The following is a 13,613-nucleotide window of genomic DNA, read 5'->3' as shown; positions in this document are numbered from 1 at the left end:
AGTGCCAGTGTTCTGCAGCTTCTTTCTTCACGTTTCAGCAGCTAGCACGCTCTCCGTGTGCAGGAGAAGCGGCTGAGGCTTCCTTGCCGGAGAAGCGGCACCTTCGCCGGCAGAGAGCATCCTGCCGGCCGCGGTGCGCTCCGGAGCGGGGGCTTGTGCCGAAAGAGGCCGGCAACAGGCGCTTACCTTCGGACAGCTCCGGATGCCCGTCTAATGCGTTTCTTGTCGCCTACACGGCAGGGAAAAGCTTTTCCACTCTGTCTAGGAAGGAGAAAGTGTGCCAGCACAGCAAATGCCTCCCGGACTTTCCCTGCAATTCAGCAAGTGCTTTGCAGCTTGAAATTGGAAGGAAAGCCTCAGATTTAGCAGCCAGAGCTTCAGGAGGAGCAGCAGCGAGCACAGCATCGCTTTTGCAGCAGCTCTTTCCATGTGCATGTTTTTGGGAGTGGAAAGGCTTGCAGAGTGTTCAAGTAGCTTTTTCTCTCCGCTGGAAAGCTGCACGCTCAGTGCCAGTGTTCTGCAGCTTCTTTCTTGACGTTTCAGCAGCTAGCACGCTCTCCGTGTGCAGGAGAAGCGGCTGAGGCTTCCTTGCCGGAGAAGCGGCACCTTCGCCGGCAGAGAGCATCCTGCCGGCCGCGGTGCGCTCCGGAGCGGGGGCTTGTGCCGAAAGAGGCCGGCAACAGGCGCTTACCTTCGGACAGCTCCGGATGCCCGTCTAATGCGTCTCTTGTCGCCTACACGGCAGGGAAAAGCTTTTCCACTCTGTCTAGGAAGGAGAAAGTGTGCCAGCACAGCAAATGCCTCCCGGATTTTCCCTGCAATTCAGCAAGTGCTTTGCAGCTTGAAATTGGAAGGAAAGCCTCAGATTTAGCAGCCAGAGCTTCAGGAGGAGGAGCAGCGAGCACAGCATCGCTTTTGCAGCAGCTCCTTCCATGTGCATGTTTTTGGGAGTTGGAAGGCTTGCAGAGTGTTAAAGTAGCTTTTTCTATCCGCTGGAAAGCTGCACGCTCAGTGCCAGTGTTCTGCAGCTTCTTTCTTCACGTTTCAGCAGCTAGCACGCTCTCCGTGTGCAGGAGAAGCGGTTGAGGCTTCCTTGCCGGAGAAGCGGCACCTTCGCCGGCAGAGAGCATCCTGCCGGCTGCGGTGCGCTCCGGAGCTGGGCTTGTGCCGAAAGAGGCCGGGAACAGGCGCTTACCTTCGGACAGCTCCGGATGCCCGTCTAATGCGTCTCTTGTCGCCTACACGGCAGGGAAAAGCTTTTCCACTCTGTCTAGGAAGGAGAAAGTGTGCCAGCACAGCAAATGCCTCCCGGACTTTCCCTGCAATTCAGCAAGTGCTTTGCAGCTTGAAATTGGAAGGAAAGCCTCAGATTTAGCAGCCAGAGCTTCAGGAGGAGCAGCAGCGAGCACAGCATCGCTTTTGCAGCAGCTCCTTCCATGTGCATGTTTTTGGGAGTTGGAAGGCTTGCAGAGTGTTAAAGTAGCTTTTTCTCTCCGCTGGAAAGCTGCACGCTCAGTGCCAGTGTTCTGCAGCTTCTTTCTTCACGTTTCAGCAGCTAGCACGCTCTCCGTGTGCAGGAGAAGCGGCTGAGGCTTCCTTGCCGGAGAAGCGGCACCTTCGCCGGCAGAGAGCATCCTGCCGGCCGCGGTGCGCTCCGGAGCGGGGGCTTGTGCCGAAAGAGGCCGGGAACAGGCGCTTACCTTCGGACAGCTCCGGATGCCCGTCTAATGTGTCTCTTGTCGCCTAGACGGCAGGGAAAAGCTTTTCCACTCTGTCTAGGAAGGAGAAAGTGTGCCAGCACAGCAAATGCCTCCCGGACTTTCCCTGCAATTCAGCAAGTGCTTTGCAGCTTGAAATTGGAAGGAAAGCCTCAGATTTAGCAGCCAGAGCTTCAGGAGGAGCAGCAGCGAGCACAGCATCGCTTTTGCAGCAGCTCCTTCCATGTGCATGTTTTTGGGAGTGGAAAGGCTTGCAGAGTGTTCAAGTAGCTTTTTCTCTCCGCTGGAAAGCTGCACGCTCAGTGCCAGTGTTCTGCAGCTTCTTTCTTCACGTTTCAGCAGCTAGTACGCTCTCCGTGTGCAGGAGAAGCGGCTGAGGCTTCCTTGCCGGTGAAGCGGCACCTTCGCCGGCAGAGAGCATCCTGCCGGCCGCGGTGCGCTCCGGAGCGGGGGCTTGTGCCGAAAGAGGCCGGCAACAGGCGCTTACCTTCGGACAGCTTTGGATGCCCGTCTAATGCGTTTCTTGTCGCCTACACGGCAGGGAAAAGCTTTTCCACTCTGTCTAGGAAGGAGAAAGTGTGCCAGCACAGCAAATGCCTCCCGGACTTTCCCTGCAATTCAGCAAGTGCTTTGCAGCTTGAAATTGGAAGGAAAGCCTCAGATTTAGCAGCCAGAGCTTCAGGAGGAGCAGCAGCGAGCACAGCATCGCTTTTGCAGCAGCTCCTTCCATGTGCATGTTTTTGGGAGTGGAAAGGCTTGCAGAGTGTTCAAGTAGCTTTTTCTCTCCGCTGGAAAGCTGCACGCTCAGTGCCAGTGTTCTGCAGCTTCTTTCTTCACGTTTCAGCAGCTAGCATGCTCTCCGTGTGCAGGAGAAGCGGTTGAGGCATCCTTGCCGGAGAAGCGGCACCTTCGCCGGCAGAGAGCATCCTGCCGGCCGCGGTGCGCTCCGGAGCGGGGGCTTGTGCCGAAAGAGGCCGGGAACAGGCGCCTACCTTCGGACAGCTCCGGATGCCCGTCTAATGCGTCTCTTGTCGCCTAGACGGCAGGGAAAAGCTTTTCCACTCTGTCTAGGAAGGAGAAAGTGTGCCAGCACAGCAAATGCCTCCCGGACTTTCCCTGCAATTCAGCAAGTGCTTTGCAGCTTGAAATTGGAAGGAAAGCCTCAGATTTAGCAGCCAGAGCTTCAGGAGGAGCAGCAGCGAGCACAGCATCGCTTTTGCAGCAGCTCCTTCCATGTGCATGTTTTTGGGAGTGGAAAGGCTTGCAGAGTGTTCAAGTAGCTTTTTCTCTCCGCTGGAAAGCTGCACGCTCAGTGCCAGTGTTCTGCAGCTTCTTTCTTGACGTTTCAGCAGCTAGCACGCTCTCCGTGTGCAGGAGAAGCGGCTGAGGCTTCCTTGCCGGAGAAGCGGCACCTTCGCCGGCAGAGAGCATCCTGCCGGCCGCGGTGCGCTCCGGAGCGGGGGCTTGTGCCGAAAGAGGCCGGCAACAGGCGCTTACCTTCGGACAGCTCCGGATGCCCGTCTAATGCGTCTCTTGTCGCCTAGACGGCAGGGAAAAGCTTTTCCACTCTGTCTAGGAAGGAGAAAGTGTGCCAGCACAGCAAATGCCTCCCGGACTTTCCCTGCAATTCAGCAAGTGCTTTGCAGCTTGAAATTGGAAGGAAAGCCTCAGATTTAGCAGCCAGAGCTTCAGGAGGAGCAGCAGCGAGCACAGCATCGCTTTTGCAGCAGCTCCTTCCATGTGCATGTTTTTGGGAGTTGAAAGGCTTGCAGAGTGTTCAAGTAGCTTTTTCTCTCCGCTGGAAAGCTGCACGCTCAGTGCCAGTGTTCTGCAGCTTCTTTCTTCACGTTTCAGCAGCTAGCACGCTCTCCGTGTGCAGGAGAAGCGGCTGACGCTTCCTTGCCGGAGAAGCGGCACCTTCGCCGGCAGAGAGCATCCTGCCGGCTGCGGTGCGCTCCGGAGCGGGGGCTTGTGCCGAAAGAGGCCGGCAACAGGCGCTTACCTTCGGACAGCTCCGGATGCCCGTCTAATGCGTCTCTTGTCGCCTACACGGCAGGGAAAAGCTTTTCCACTCTGTCTAGGAAGGAGAAAGTGTGCCAGCACAGCAAATGCCTCCCGGACTTTCCCTGCAATTCAGCAAGTGCTTTGCAGCTTGAAACTGGAAGGAAAGCCTCAGATTTAGCAGCCAGAGCTTCAGGAGGAGCAGCAGCGAGCACAGCATCGCTTTTGCAGCAGCTCCTTCCATGTGCATGTTTTTGGGAGTGGAAAGGCTTGCAGAGTGTTCAAGTAGCTTTTTCTCTCCGCTGGAAAGCTGCACGCTCAGTGCCAGTGTTCTGCAGCTTCTTTCTTCACGTTTCAGCAGCTAGCACGCTCTCCGTGTGCAGGAGAAGCGGCTGAGGCTTCCTTGCCGGAGAAGCGGCACCTTCGCCGGCAGAGAGCATCCTGCCGGCCGCGGTGCGCTCCGGAGCGGGGGCTTGTGCCGAAAGAGGCCGGGAACAGGCGCTTACCTTCGGACAGCTCCGGATGCCCGTCTAATGCGTCTCTTGTCGCCTACACGGCAGGGAAAAGCTTTTCCACTCTGTCTAGGAAGGAGAAAGTGTGCCAGCACAGCAAATGCCTCCCGGACTTTCCCTGCAATTCAGCAAGTGCTTTGCAGCTTGAAATTGGAAGGAAAGCCTCAGATTTAGCAGCCAGAGCTTCAGGAGGAGCAGCAGCGAGCACAGCATCGCTTTTGCAGCAGCTCCTTCCATGTGCATGTTTTTGGGAGTTGGAAGGCTTGCAGAGTGTTAAAGTAGCTTTTTCTCTCCGCTGGAAAGCTGCACGCTCAGTGCCAGTGTTCTGCAGCTTCTTTCTTCACGTTTCAGCAGCTAGCACGCTCTCCGTGTGCAGGAGAAGCGGCTGAGGCTTCCTTGCCGGAGAAGCGGCACCTTCGCCGGCAGAGAGCATCCTGCCGGCCGCGGTGCGCTCCGGAGCGGGGGCTTGTGCCGAAAGAGGCCGGCAACAGGCGCTTACCTTCGGACAGCTCCGGATGCCCGTCTAATGCGTCTCTTGTCGCCTAGACGGCAGGGAAAAGCTTTTCCACTCTGTCTAGGAAGGAGAAAGTGTGCCAGCACAGCAAATGCCTCCCGGACTTTCCCTGCAATTCAGCAAGTGCTTTGCAGCTTGAAATTGGAAGGAAAGCCTCAGATTTAGCAGCCAGAGCTTCAGGAGGAGCAGCAGCGAGCACAGCATCGCTTTTGCAGCAGCTCCTTCCATGTGCATGTTTTTGGGAGTGGAAAGGCTTGCAGAGTGTTCAAGTAGCTTTTTCTCTCCGCTGGAAAGCTGCACGCTCAGTGCCAGTGTTCTGCAGCTTCTTTCTTCACGTTTCAGCAGCTAGCACGCTCTCCGTGTGCAGGAGAAGCGGCTGAGGCTTCCTTGCCGGAGAAGCGGCACCTTCGCCGGCAGAGAGCATCCTGCCGGCCGCGGTGCGCTCCGGAGCGGGGGCTTGTGCCGAAAGAGGCCGGCAACAGGCGCTTACCTTCGGACAGCTCCGGATGCCCGTCTAATGTGTCTCTTGTCGCCTACACGGCAGGGAAAAGCTTTTCCACTCTGTCTAGGAAGGAGAAAGTGTGCCAGCACAGCAAATGCCTCCCAAACTTTCCCTGCAATTCAGCAAGTGCTTTGCAGCTTGAAATTGGAAGGAAAGCCTCAGATTTAGCAGCCAGAGCTTCAGGAGGAGCAGCAGCGAGCACAGCATCGCTTTTGCAGCAGCTCCTTCCATGTGCATGTTTTTGGGAGTTGGAAGGCTTGCAGAGTGTTCAAGTAGCTTTTTCTATCCGCTGGAAAGCTGCACGCTCAGTGCCAGTGTTCTGCAGCTTCTTTCTTCACGTTTCAGCAGCTAGCACGCTCTCCGTGTGCAGGAGAAGCGGTTGAGGCTTCCTTGCCGGAGAAGTGGCACCTTCGCCGGCAGAGAGCATCCTGCCGGCCGCGGTGCGCTCCGGAGCGGGGGCTTGTGCCGAAAGAGGCCGGCATCAGGCGCTTACCTTCGGACAGCTCCGGATGCCCGTCTAATGCGTTTCTTGTCGCCTACACGGCAGGGAAAAGCTTTTCCACTCTGTCTAGTAAGGAGAAAGTGTGCCAGCACAGCAAATGCCTCCCGGACTTTCCCTGCAATTCAGCAAGTGCTTTGCAGCTTGAAATTGGAAGGAAAGCCTCAGATTTAGCAGCCAGAGCTTCAGGAGGAGCAGCAGCGAGCACAGCATCGCTTTTGCAGCAGCTCCTTCCATGTGCATGTTTTTGGGAGTGGAAAGGCTTGCAGAGTGTTCAAGTAGCTTTTTCTCTCCGCTGGAAAGCTGCACGCTCAGTGCCAGTGTTCTGCAGCTTCTTTCTTGACGTTTCAGCAGCTAGCACGCTCTCCGTGTGCAGGAGAAGCGGCTGAGGCTTCCTTGCCGGAGAAGCAGCACCTTCGCCGGCAGAGAGCATCCTGCCGGCCGCGGTGCGCTCCGGAGCGGGGGCTTGTGCCGAAAGAGGCCGGGAACAGGCGCTTACCTTCGGACAGCTCCGGATGCCCGTCTAATGCGTCTCTTGTCGCCTACACGGCAGGGAAAAGCTTTTCCACTCTGTCTAGGAAGGAGAAAGTGTGCCAGCACAGCAAATGCCTCCCGGACTTTCCCTGCAATTCAGCAAGTGCTTTGCAGCTTGAAATTGGAAGGAAAGCCTCAGATTTAGCAGCCAGAGCTTCAGGAGGAGCAGCAGCGAGCACAGCATCGCTTTTGCAGCAGCTCCTTCCATGTGCATGTTTTTGGGAGTGGAAAGGCTTGCAGAGTGTTCAAGTAGCTTTTTCTCTCCGCTGGAAAGCTGCACGCTCAGTGCCAGTGTTCTGCAGCTTCTTTCTTCACGTTTCAGCAGCTAGCACGCTCTCCGTGTGCAGGAGAAGCGGCTGAGGCTTCCTTGCCGGAGAAGCGGCACCTTCGCCGGCAGAGAGCATCCTGCCGGCTGCGGTGCGCTCCGGAGCGGGGGCTTGTGCCGAAAGAGGCCGGCAACAGGCGCTTACCTTCGGACAGCTCCGGATGCCCGTCTAATGCGTCTCTTGTCGCCTAGACGGCAGGGAAAAGCTTTTCCACTCTGTCTAGGAAGGAGAAAGTGTGCCAGCACAGCAAATGCCTCCCGGACTTTCCCTGCAATTCAGCAAGTGCTTTGCAGCTTGAAATTGGAAGGAAAGCCTCAGATTTAGCAGCCAGACCTTCAGGAGGAGCAGCAGCGAGCACAGCATCGCTTTTGCAGCAGCTCCTTCCATGTGCATGTTTTTGGGAGTGGAAAGGCTTGCAGAGTGTTCAAGTAGCTTTTTCTCTCCGCTGGAAAGCTGCACGCTCAGTGCCAGTGTTCTGCAGCTTCTTTCTTCACGTTTCAGCAGCTAGCACGCTCTCCGTGTGCAGGAGAAGCGGCTGAGGCTTCCTTGCCGGAGAAGCGGCACCTTCGCCGGCAGAGAGCATCCTGCCGGCTGCGGTGCGCTCCGGAGCTGGGGCATGTGCCAAAAGAGGCCGGGAACAGGCGCTTACCTTCGGACAGCTCCGGATGCCCGTCTAATGCGTCTCTTGTCGCCTACACGGCAGGGAAAAGCTTTTCCACTCTGTCTAGGAAGGAGAAAGTGTGCCAGCACAGCAAATGCCTCCCGGACTTTCCCTGCAATTCAGCAAGTGCTTTGCAGCTTGAAATTGGAAGGAAAGCCTCAGATTTAGCAGCCAGAGCTTCAGGAGGAGCAGCAGCGAGCACAGCATCGCTTTTGCAGCAGCTCCTTCCATGTGCATGTTTTTGGGAGTTGGAAGGCTTGCAGAGTGTTCAAGTAGCTTTTTCTCTCCGCTGGAAAGCTGCACGCTCAGTGCCAGTGTTCTGCAGCTTCTTTCTTCACGTTTCAGCAGCTAGCACGCTCTCCGTGTGCAGGAGAAGCGGCTGAGGCTTCCTTGCCGGAGAAGCGGCACCTTCGCCGGCAGAGAGCATCCTGCCGGCCGCGGTGCGCTCCGGAGCGGGGGCTTGTGCCGAAAGAGGCCGGCAACAGACGCTTACCTTCGGACAGCTCCGGATGCCCGTCTAATGCGTTTCTTGTCGCCTACACGGCAGGGAAAAGCTTTTCCACTCTGTCTAGGAAGGAGAAAGTGTGCCAGCACAGCAAATGCCTCCCGGACTTTCCCTGCAATTCAGCAAGTGCTTTGCAGCTTGAAATTGGAAGGAAAGCCTCAGATTTAGCAGCCAGAGCTTCAGGAGGAGCAGCAGCGAGCACAGCATCGCTTTTGCAGCAGCTCTTTCCATGTGCATGTTTTTGGGAGTGGAAAGGCTTGCAGAGTGTTCAAGTAGCTTTTTCTCTCCGCTGGAAAGCTGCACGCTCAGTGCCAGTGTTCTGCAGCTTCTTTCTTGACGTTTCAGCAGCTAGCACGCTCTCCGTGTGCAGGAGAAGCGGCTGAGGCTTCCTTGCCGGAGAAGCGGCACCTTCGCCGGCAGAGAGCATCCTGCCGGCCGCGGTGCGCTCCGGAGCGGGGGCTTGTGCCGAAAGAGGCCGGGAACAGGCGCTTACCTTCGGACAGCTCCGGATGCCCGTCTAATGCGTCTCTTGTCGCCTACACGGCAGGGAAAAGCTTTTCCACTCTGTCTAGGAAGGAGAAAGTGTGCCAGCACAGCAAATGCCTCCCGGATTTTCCCTGCAATTCAGCAAGTGCTTTGCAGCTTGAAATTGGAAGGAAAGCCTCAGATTTAGCAGCCAGAGCTTCAGGAGGAGGAGCAGCGAGCACAGCATCGCTTTTGCAGCAGCTCCTTCCATGTGCATGTTTTTGGGAGTTGGAAGGCTTGCAGAGTGTTAAAGTAGCTTTTTCTATCCGCTGGAAAGCTGCACGCTCAGTGCCAGTGTTCTGCAGCTTCTTTCTTCACGTTTCAGCAGCTAGCACGCTCTCCGTGTGCAGGAGAAGCGGTTGAGGCTTCCTTGCCGGAGAAGCGGCACCTTCGCCGGCAGAGAGCATCCTGCCGGCTGCGGTGCGCTCCGGAGCTGGGGTTGTGCCGAAAGAGGCCGGGAACAGGCGCTTACCTTCGGACAGCTCCGGATGCCCGTCTAATGCGTCTCTTGTCGCCTACACGGCAGGGAAAAGCTTTTCCACTCTGTCTAGGAAGGAGAAAGTGTGCCAGCACAGCAAATGCCTCCCGGACTTTCCCTGCAATTCAGCAAGTGCTTTGCAGCTTGAAATTGGAAGGAAAGCCTCAGATTTAGCAGCCAGAGCTTCAGGAGGAGCAGCAGCGAGCACAGCATCGCTTTTGCAGCAGCTCCTTCCATGTGCATGTTTTTGGGAGTTGGAAGGCTTGCAGAGTGTTAAAGTAGCTTTTTCTCTCCGCTGGAAAGCTGCACGCTCAGTGCCAGTGTTCTGCAGCTTCTTTCTTCACGTTTCAGCAGCTAGCACGCTCTCCGTGTGCAGGAGAAGCGGCTGAGGCTTCCTTGCCGGAGAAGCGGCACCTTCGCCGGCAGAGAGCATCCTGCCGGCCGCGGTGCGCTCCGGAGCGGGGGCTTGTGCCGAAAGAGGCCGGGAACAGGCGCTTACCTTCGGACAGCTCCGGATGCCCGTCTAATGTGTCTCTTGTCGCCTAGACGGCAGGGAAAAGCTTTTCCACTCTGTCTAGGAAGGAGAAAGTGTGCCAGCACAGCAAATGCCTCCCGGACTTTCCCTGCAATTCAGCAAGTGCTTTGCAGCTTGAAATTGGAAGGAAAGCCTCAGATTTAGCAGCCAGAGCTTCAGGAGGAGCAGCAGCGAGCACAGCATCGCTTTTGCAGCAGCTCCTTCCATGTGCATGTTTTTGGGAGTGGAAAGGCTTGCAGAGTGTTCAAGTAGCTTTTTCTCTCCGCTGGAAAGCTGCACGCTCAGTGCCAGTGTTCTGCAGCTTCTTTCTTCACGTTTCAGCAGCTAGTACGCTCTCCGTGTGCAGGAGAAGCGGCTGAGGCTTCCTTGCCGGTGAAGCGGCACCTTCGCCGGCAGAGAGCATCCTGCCGGCCGCGGTGCGCTCCGGAGCGGGGGCTTGTGCCGAAAGAGGCCGGCAACAGGCGCTTACCTTCGGACAGCTTTGGATGCCCGTCTAATGCGTTTCTTGTCGCCTACACGGCAGGGAAAAGCTTTTCCACTCTGTCTAGGAAGGAGAAAGTGTGCCAGCACAGCAAATGCCTCCCGGACTTTCCCTGCAATTCAGCAAGTGCTTTGCAGCTTGAAATTGGAAGGAAAGCCTCAGATTTAGCAGCCAGAGCTTCAGGAGGAGCAGCAGCGAGCACAGCATCGCTTTTGCAGCAGCTCCTTCCATGTGCATGTTTTTGGGAGTGGAAAGGCTTGCAGAGTGTTCAAGTAGCTTTTTCTCTCCGCTGGAAAGCTGCACGCTCAGTGCCAGTGTTCTGCAGCTTCTTTCTTCACGTTTCAGCAGCTAGCATGCTCTCCGTGTGCAGGAGAAGCGGTTGAGGCATCCTTGCCGGAGAAGCGGCACCTTCGCCGGCAGAGAGCATCCTGCCGGCCGCGGTGCGCTCCGGAGCGGGGGCTTGTGCCGAAAGAGGCCGGGAACAGGCGCCTACCTTCGGACAGCTCCGGATGCCCGTCTAATGCGTCTCTTGTCGCCTACACGGCAGGGAAAAGCTTTTCCACTCTGTCTAGGAAGGAGAAAGTGTGCCAGCACAGCAAATGCCTCCCGGACTTTCCCTGCAATTCAGCAAGTGCTTTGCAGCTTGAAATTGGAAGGAAAGCCTCAGATTTAGCAGCCAGAGCTTCAGGAGGAGCAGCAGCGAGCACAGCATCGCTTTTGCAGCAGCTCCTTCCATGTGCATGTTTTTGGGAGTGGAAAGGCTTGCAGAGTGTTCAAGTAGCTTTTTCTCTCCGCTGGAAAGCTGCACGCTCAGTGCCAGTGTTCTGCAGCTTCTTTCTTCACGTTTCAGCAGCTAGCACGCTCTCCGTGTGCAGGAGAAGCGGCTGAGGCTTCCTTGCCGGAGAAGCGGCACCTTCGCCGGCAGAGAGCATCCTGCCGGCCGCGGTGCGCTCCGGAGCGGGGGCTTGTGCCGAAAGAGGCCGGGAACAGGCGCTTACCTTCGGACAGCTCCGGATGCCCGTCTAATGCGTCTCTTGTCGCCTACACGGCAGGGAAAAGCTTTTCCACTCTGTCTAGGAAGGAGAAAGTGTGCCAGCACAGCAAATGCCTCCCGGACTTTCCCTGCAATTCAGCAAGTGCTTTGCAGCTTGAAATTGGAAGGAAAGCCTCAGATTTAGCAGCCAGAGCTTCAGGAGGAGCAGCAGCGAGCACAGCATCGCTTTTGCAGCAGCTCCTTCCATGTGCATGTTTTTGGGAGTTGAAAGGCTTGCAGAGTGTTCAAGTAGCTTTTTCTCTCCGCTGGAAAGCTGCACGCTCAGTGCCAGTGTTCTGCAGCTTCTTTCTTCACGTTTCAGCAGCTAGCACGCTCTCCGTGTGCAGGAGAAGCGGCTGACGCTTCCTTGCCGGAGAAGCGGCACCTTCGCCGGCAGAGAGCATCCTGCCGGCCGCGGTGCGCTCCGGAGCGGGGGCTTGTGCCGAAAGAGGCCGGCAACAGGCGCTTACCTTCGGACAGCTCCGGATGCCCGTCTAATGCGTCTCTTGTCGCCTACACGGCAGGGAAAAGCTTTTCCACTCTGTCTAGGAAGGAGAAAGTGTGCCAGCACAGCAAATGCCTCCCGGACTTTCCCTGCAATTCAGCAAGTGCTTTGCAGCTTGAAACTGGAAGGAAAGCCTCAGATTTAGCAGCCAGAGCTTCAGGAGGAGCAGCAGCGAGCACAGCATCGCTTTTGCAGCAGCTCCTTCCATGTGCATGTTTTTGGGAGTGGAAAGGCTTGCAGAGTGTTCAAGTAGCTTTTTCTCTCCGCTGGAAAGCTGCACGCTCAGTGCCAGTGTTCTGCAGCTTCTTTCTTCACGTTTCAGCAGCTAGCACGCTCTCCGTGTGCAGGAGAAGCGGCTGAGGCTTCCTTGCCGGAGAAGCGGCACCTTCGCCGGCAGAGAGCATCCTGCCGGCCGCGGTGCGCTCCGGAGCGGGGGCTTGTGCCGAAAGAGGCCGGCAACAGGCGCTTACCTTCGGACAGCTCCGGATGCCCGTCTAATGCGTCTCTTGTCACCTACACGGCAGGGAAAAGCTTTTCCACTCTGTCTAGGAAGGAGAAAGTGTGCCAGCACAGCAAATGCCTCCCGGACTTTCCCTGCAATTCAGCAAGTGCTTTGCAGCTTGAAATTGGAAGGAAAGCCTCAGATTTAGCAGCCAGAGCTTCAGGAGGAGCAGCAGCGAGCACAGCATCGCTTTTGCAGCAGCTCCTTCCATGTGCATGTTTTTGGGAGTGGAAAGGCTTGCAGAGTGTTCAAGTAGCTTTTTCTCTCCGCTGGAAAGCTGCACGCTCAGTGCCAGTGTTCTGCAGCTTCTTTCTTCACGTTTCAGCAGCTAGCACGCTCTCCGTGTGCAGGAGAAGCGGCTGAGGCTTCCTTGCCGGAGAAGCGGCACCTTCGCCGGCAGAGAGCATCCTGCCGGCCGCGGTGCGCTCCGGAGCGGGGGCTTGTGCCGAAAGAGGCCGGGAACAGGCGTTTACCTTCGGACAGCTCTGGATGCCCGTCTAATGCGTCTCTTGTCGCCTAGACGGCAGGGAAAAGCTTTTCCACTCTGTCTAGGAAGGAGAAAGTGTGCCAGCACAGCAAATGCCTCCCGGACTTTCCCTGCAATTCAGCAAGTGCTTTGCAGCTTGAAATTGGAAGGAAAGCCTCAGATTTAGCAGCCAGAGCTTCAGGAGGAGCAGCAGCGAGCACAGCATCGCTTTTGCAGCAGCTCCTTCCATGTGCATGTTTTTGGGAGTGGAAAGGCTTGCAGAGTGTTCAAGTAGCTTTTTCTCTCCGCTGGAAAGCTGCACGCTCAGTGCCAGAGTTCTGCAGCTTCTTTCTTCACGTTTCAGCAGCTAGCACGCTCTCCGTGTGCAGGAGAAGCGGCTGAGGCTTCCTTGCCGGAGAAGCGGCACCTTCGCCGGCAGAGAGCATCCTGCCGGCCGCGGTGCGCTCCAGAGCGGGGGCTTGTGCCAAAAGAGGCTGGCAACTGGCGCTTACCTTCGGACAGCTCCGGATGCCCGTCTAATGCGTCTCTTGTCGCCTACACGGCAGGGAAAAGCTTTTCCACTCTGTCTAGGAAGGAGAAAGTGTGCCAGCACAGCAAATGCCTCCCGGACTTTCCCTGCAATTCAGCAAGTGCTTTGCAGCTTGAAATTGGAAGGAAAGCCTCAGATTTAGCAGCCAGAGCTTCAGGAGGAGCAGCAGCGAGCACAGCATCGCTTTTGCAGCAGCTCCTTCCATGTGCATGTTTTTGGGAGTGGAAAGGCTTGCAGAGTGTTCAAGTAGCTTTTTCTCTCCGCTGGAAAGCTGCACGCTCAGTGCCAGTGTTCTGCAGCTTCTTTCTTGACGTTTCAGCAGCTAGCACGCTCTCCGTGTGCAGGAGAAGCGGCTGAGGCTTCCTTGCCGGTGAAGCGGCACCTTCGCCGGCAGAGAGCATCCTGCCGGCTGCGGTGCGCTCCGGAGCGGGGGCTTGTGCCGAAAGAGGCCGGCAACAGGCGCTTACCTTCGGACAGCTTTGGATGCCCGTCTAATGCGTTTCTTGTCGCCTACACGGCAGGGAAAAGCTTTTCCACTCTGTCTAGGAAGGAGAAAGTGTGCCAGCACAGCAAATGCCTCCCGGACTTTCCCTGCAATTCAGCAAGTGCTTTGCAGCTTGAAATTGGAAGGAAAGCCTCAGATTTAGCAGCCAGAGCTTCAGGAGGAGCAGCAGCGAGCACAGCATCGCTTTTGCAGCAGCTCCTTCCATGTGCATGTTTTTGGGAGTGGAAAGGCTTGCAGAGTGTTCAAGTAGCTTTTTCTCTC

This window comes from Fringilla coelebs (assembly GCF_963513975.1).
Source record: "Fringilla coelebs genome assembly, chromosome: 12".
Taxonomy (NCBI): domain Eukaryota; kingdom Metazoa; phylum Chordata; class Aves; order Passeriformes; family Fringillidae; genus Fringilla; species Fringilla coelebs.
The sequence above is the reverse complement of the archived record's forward strand: the minus strand, read 5'-3'. Positions refer to the sequence as shown.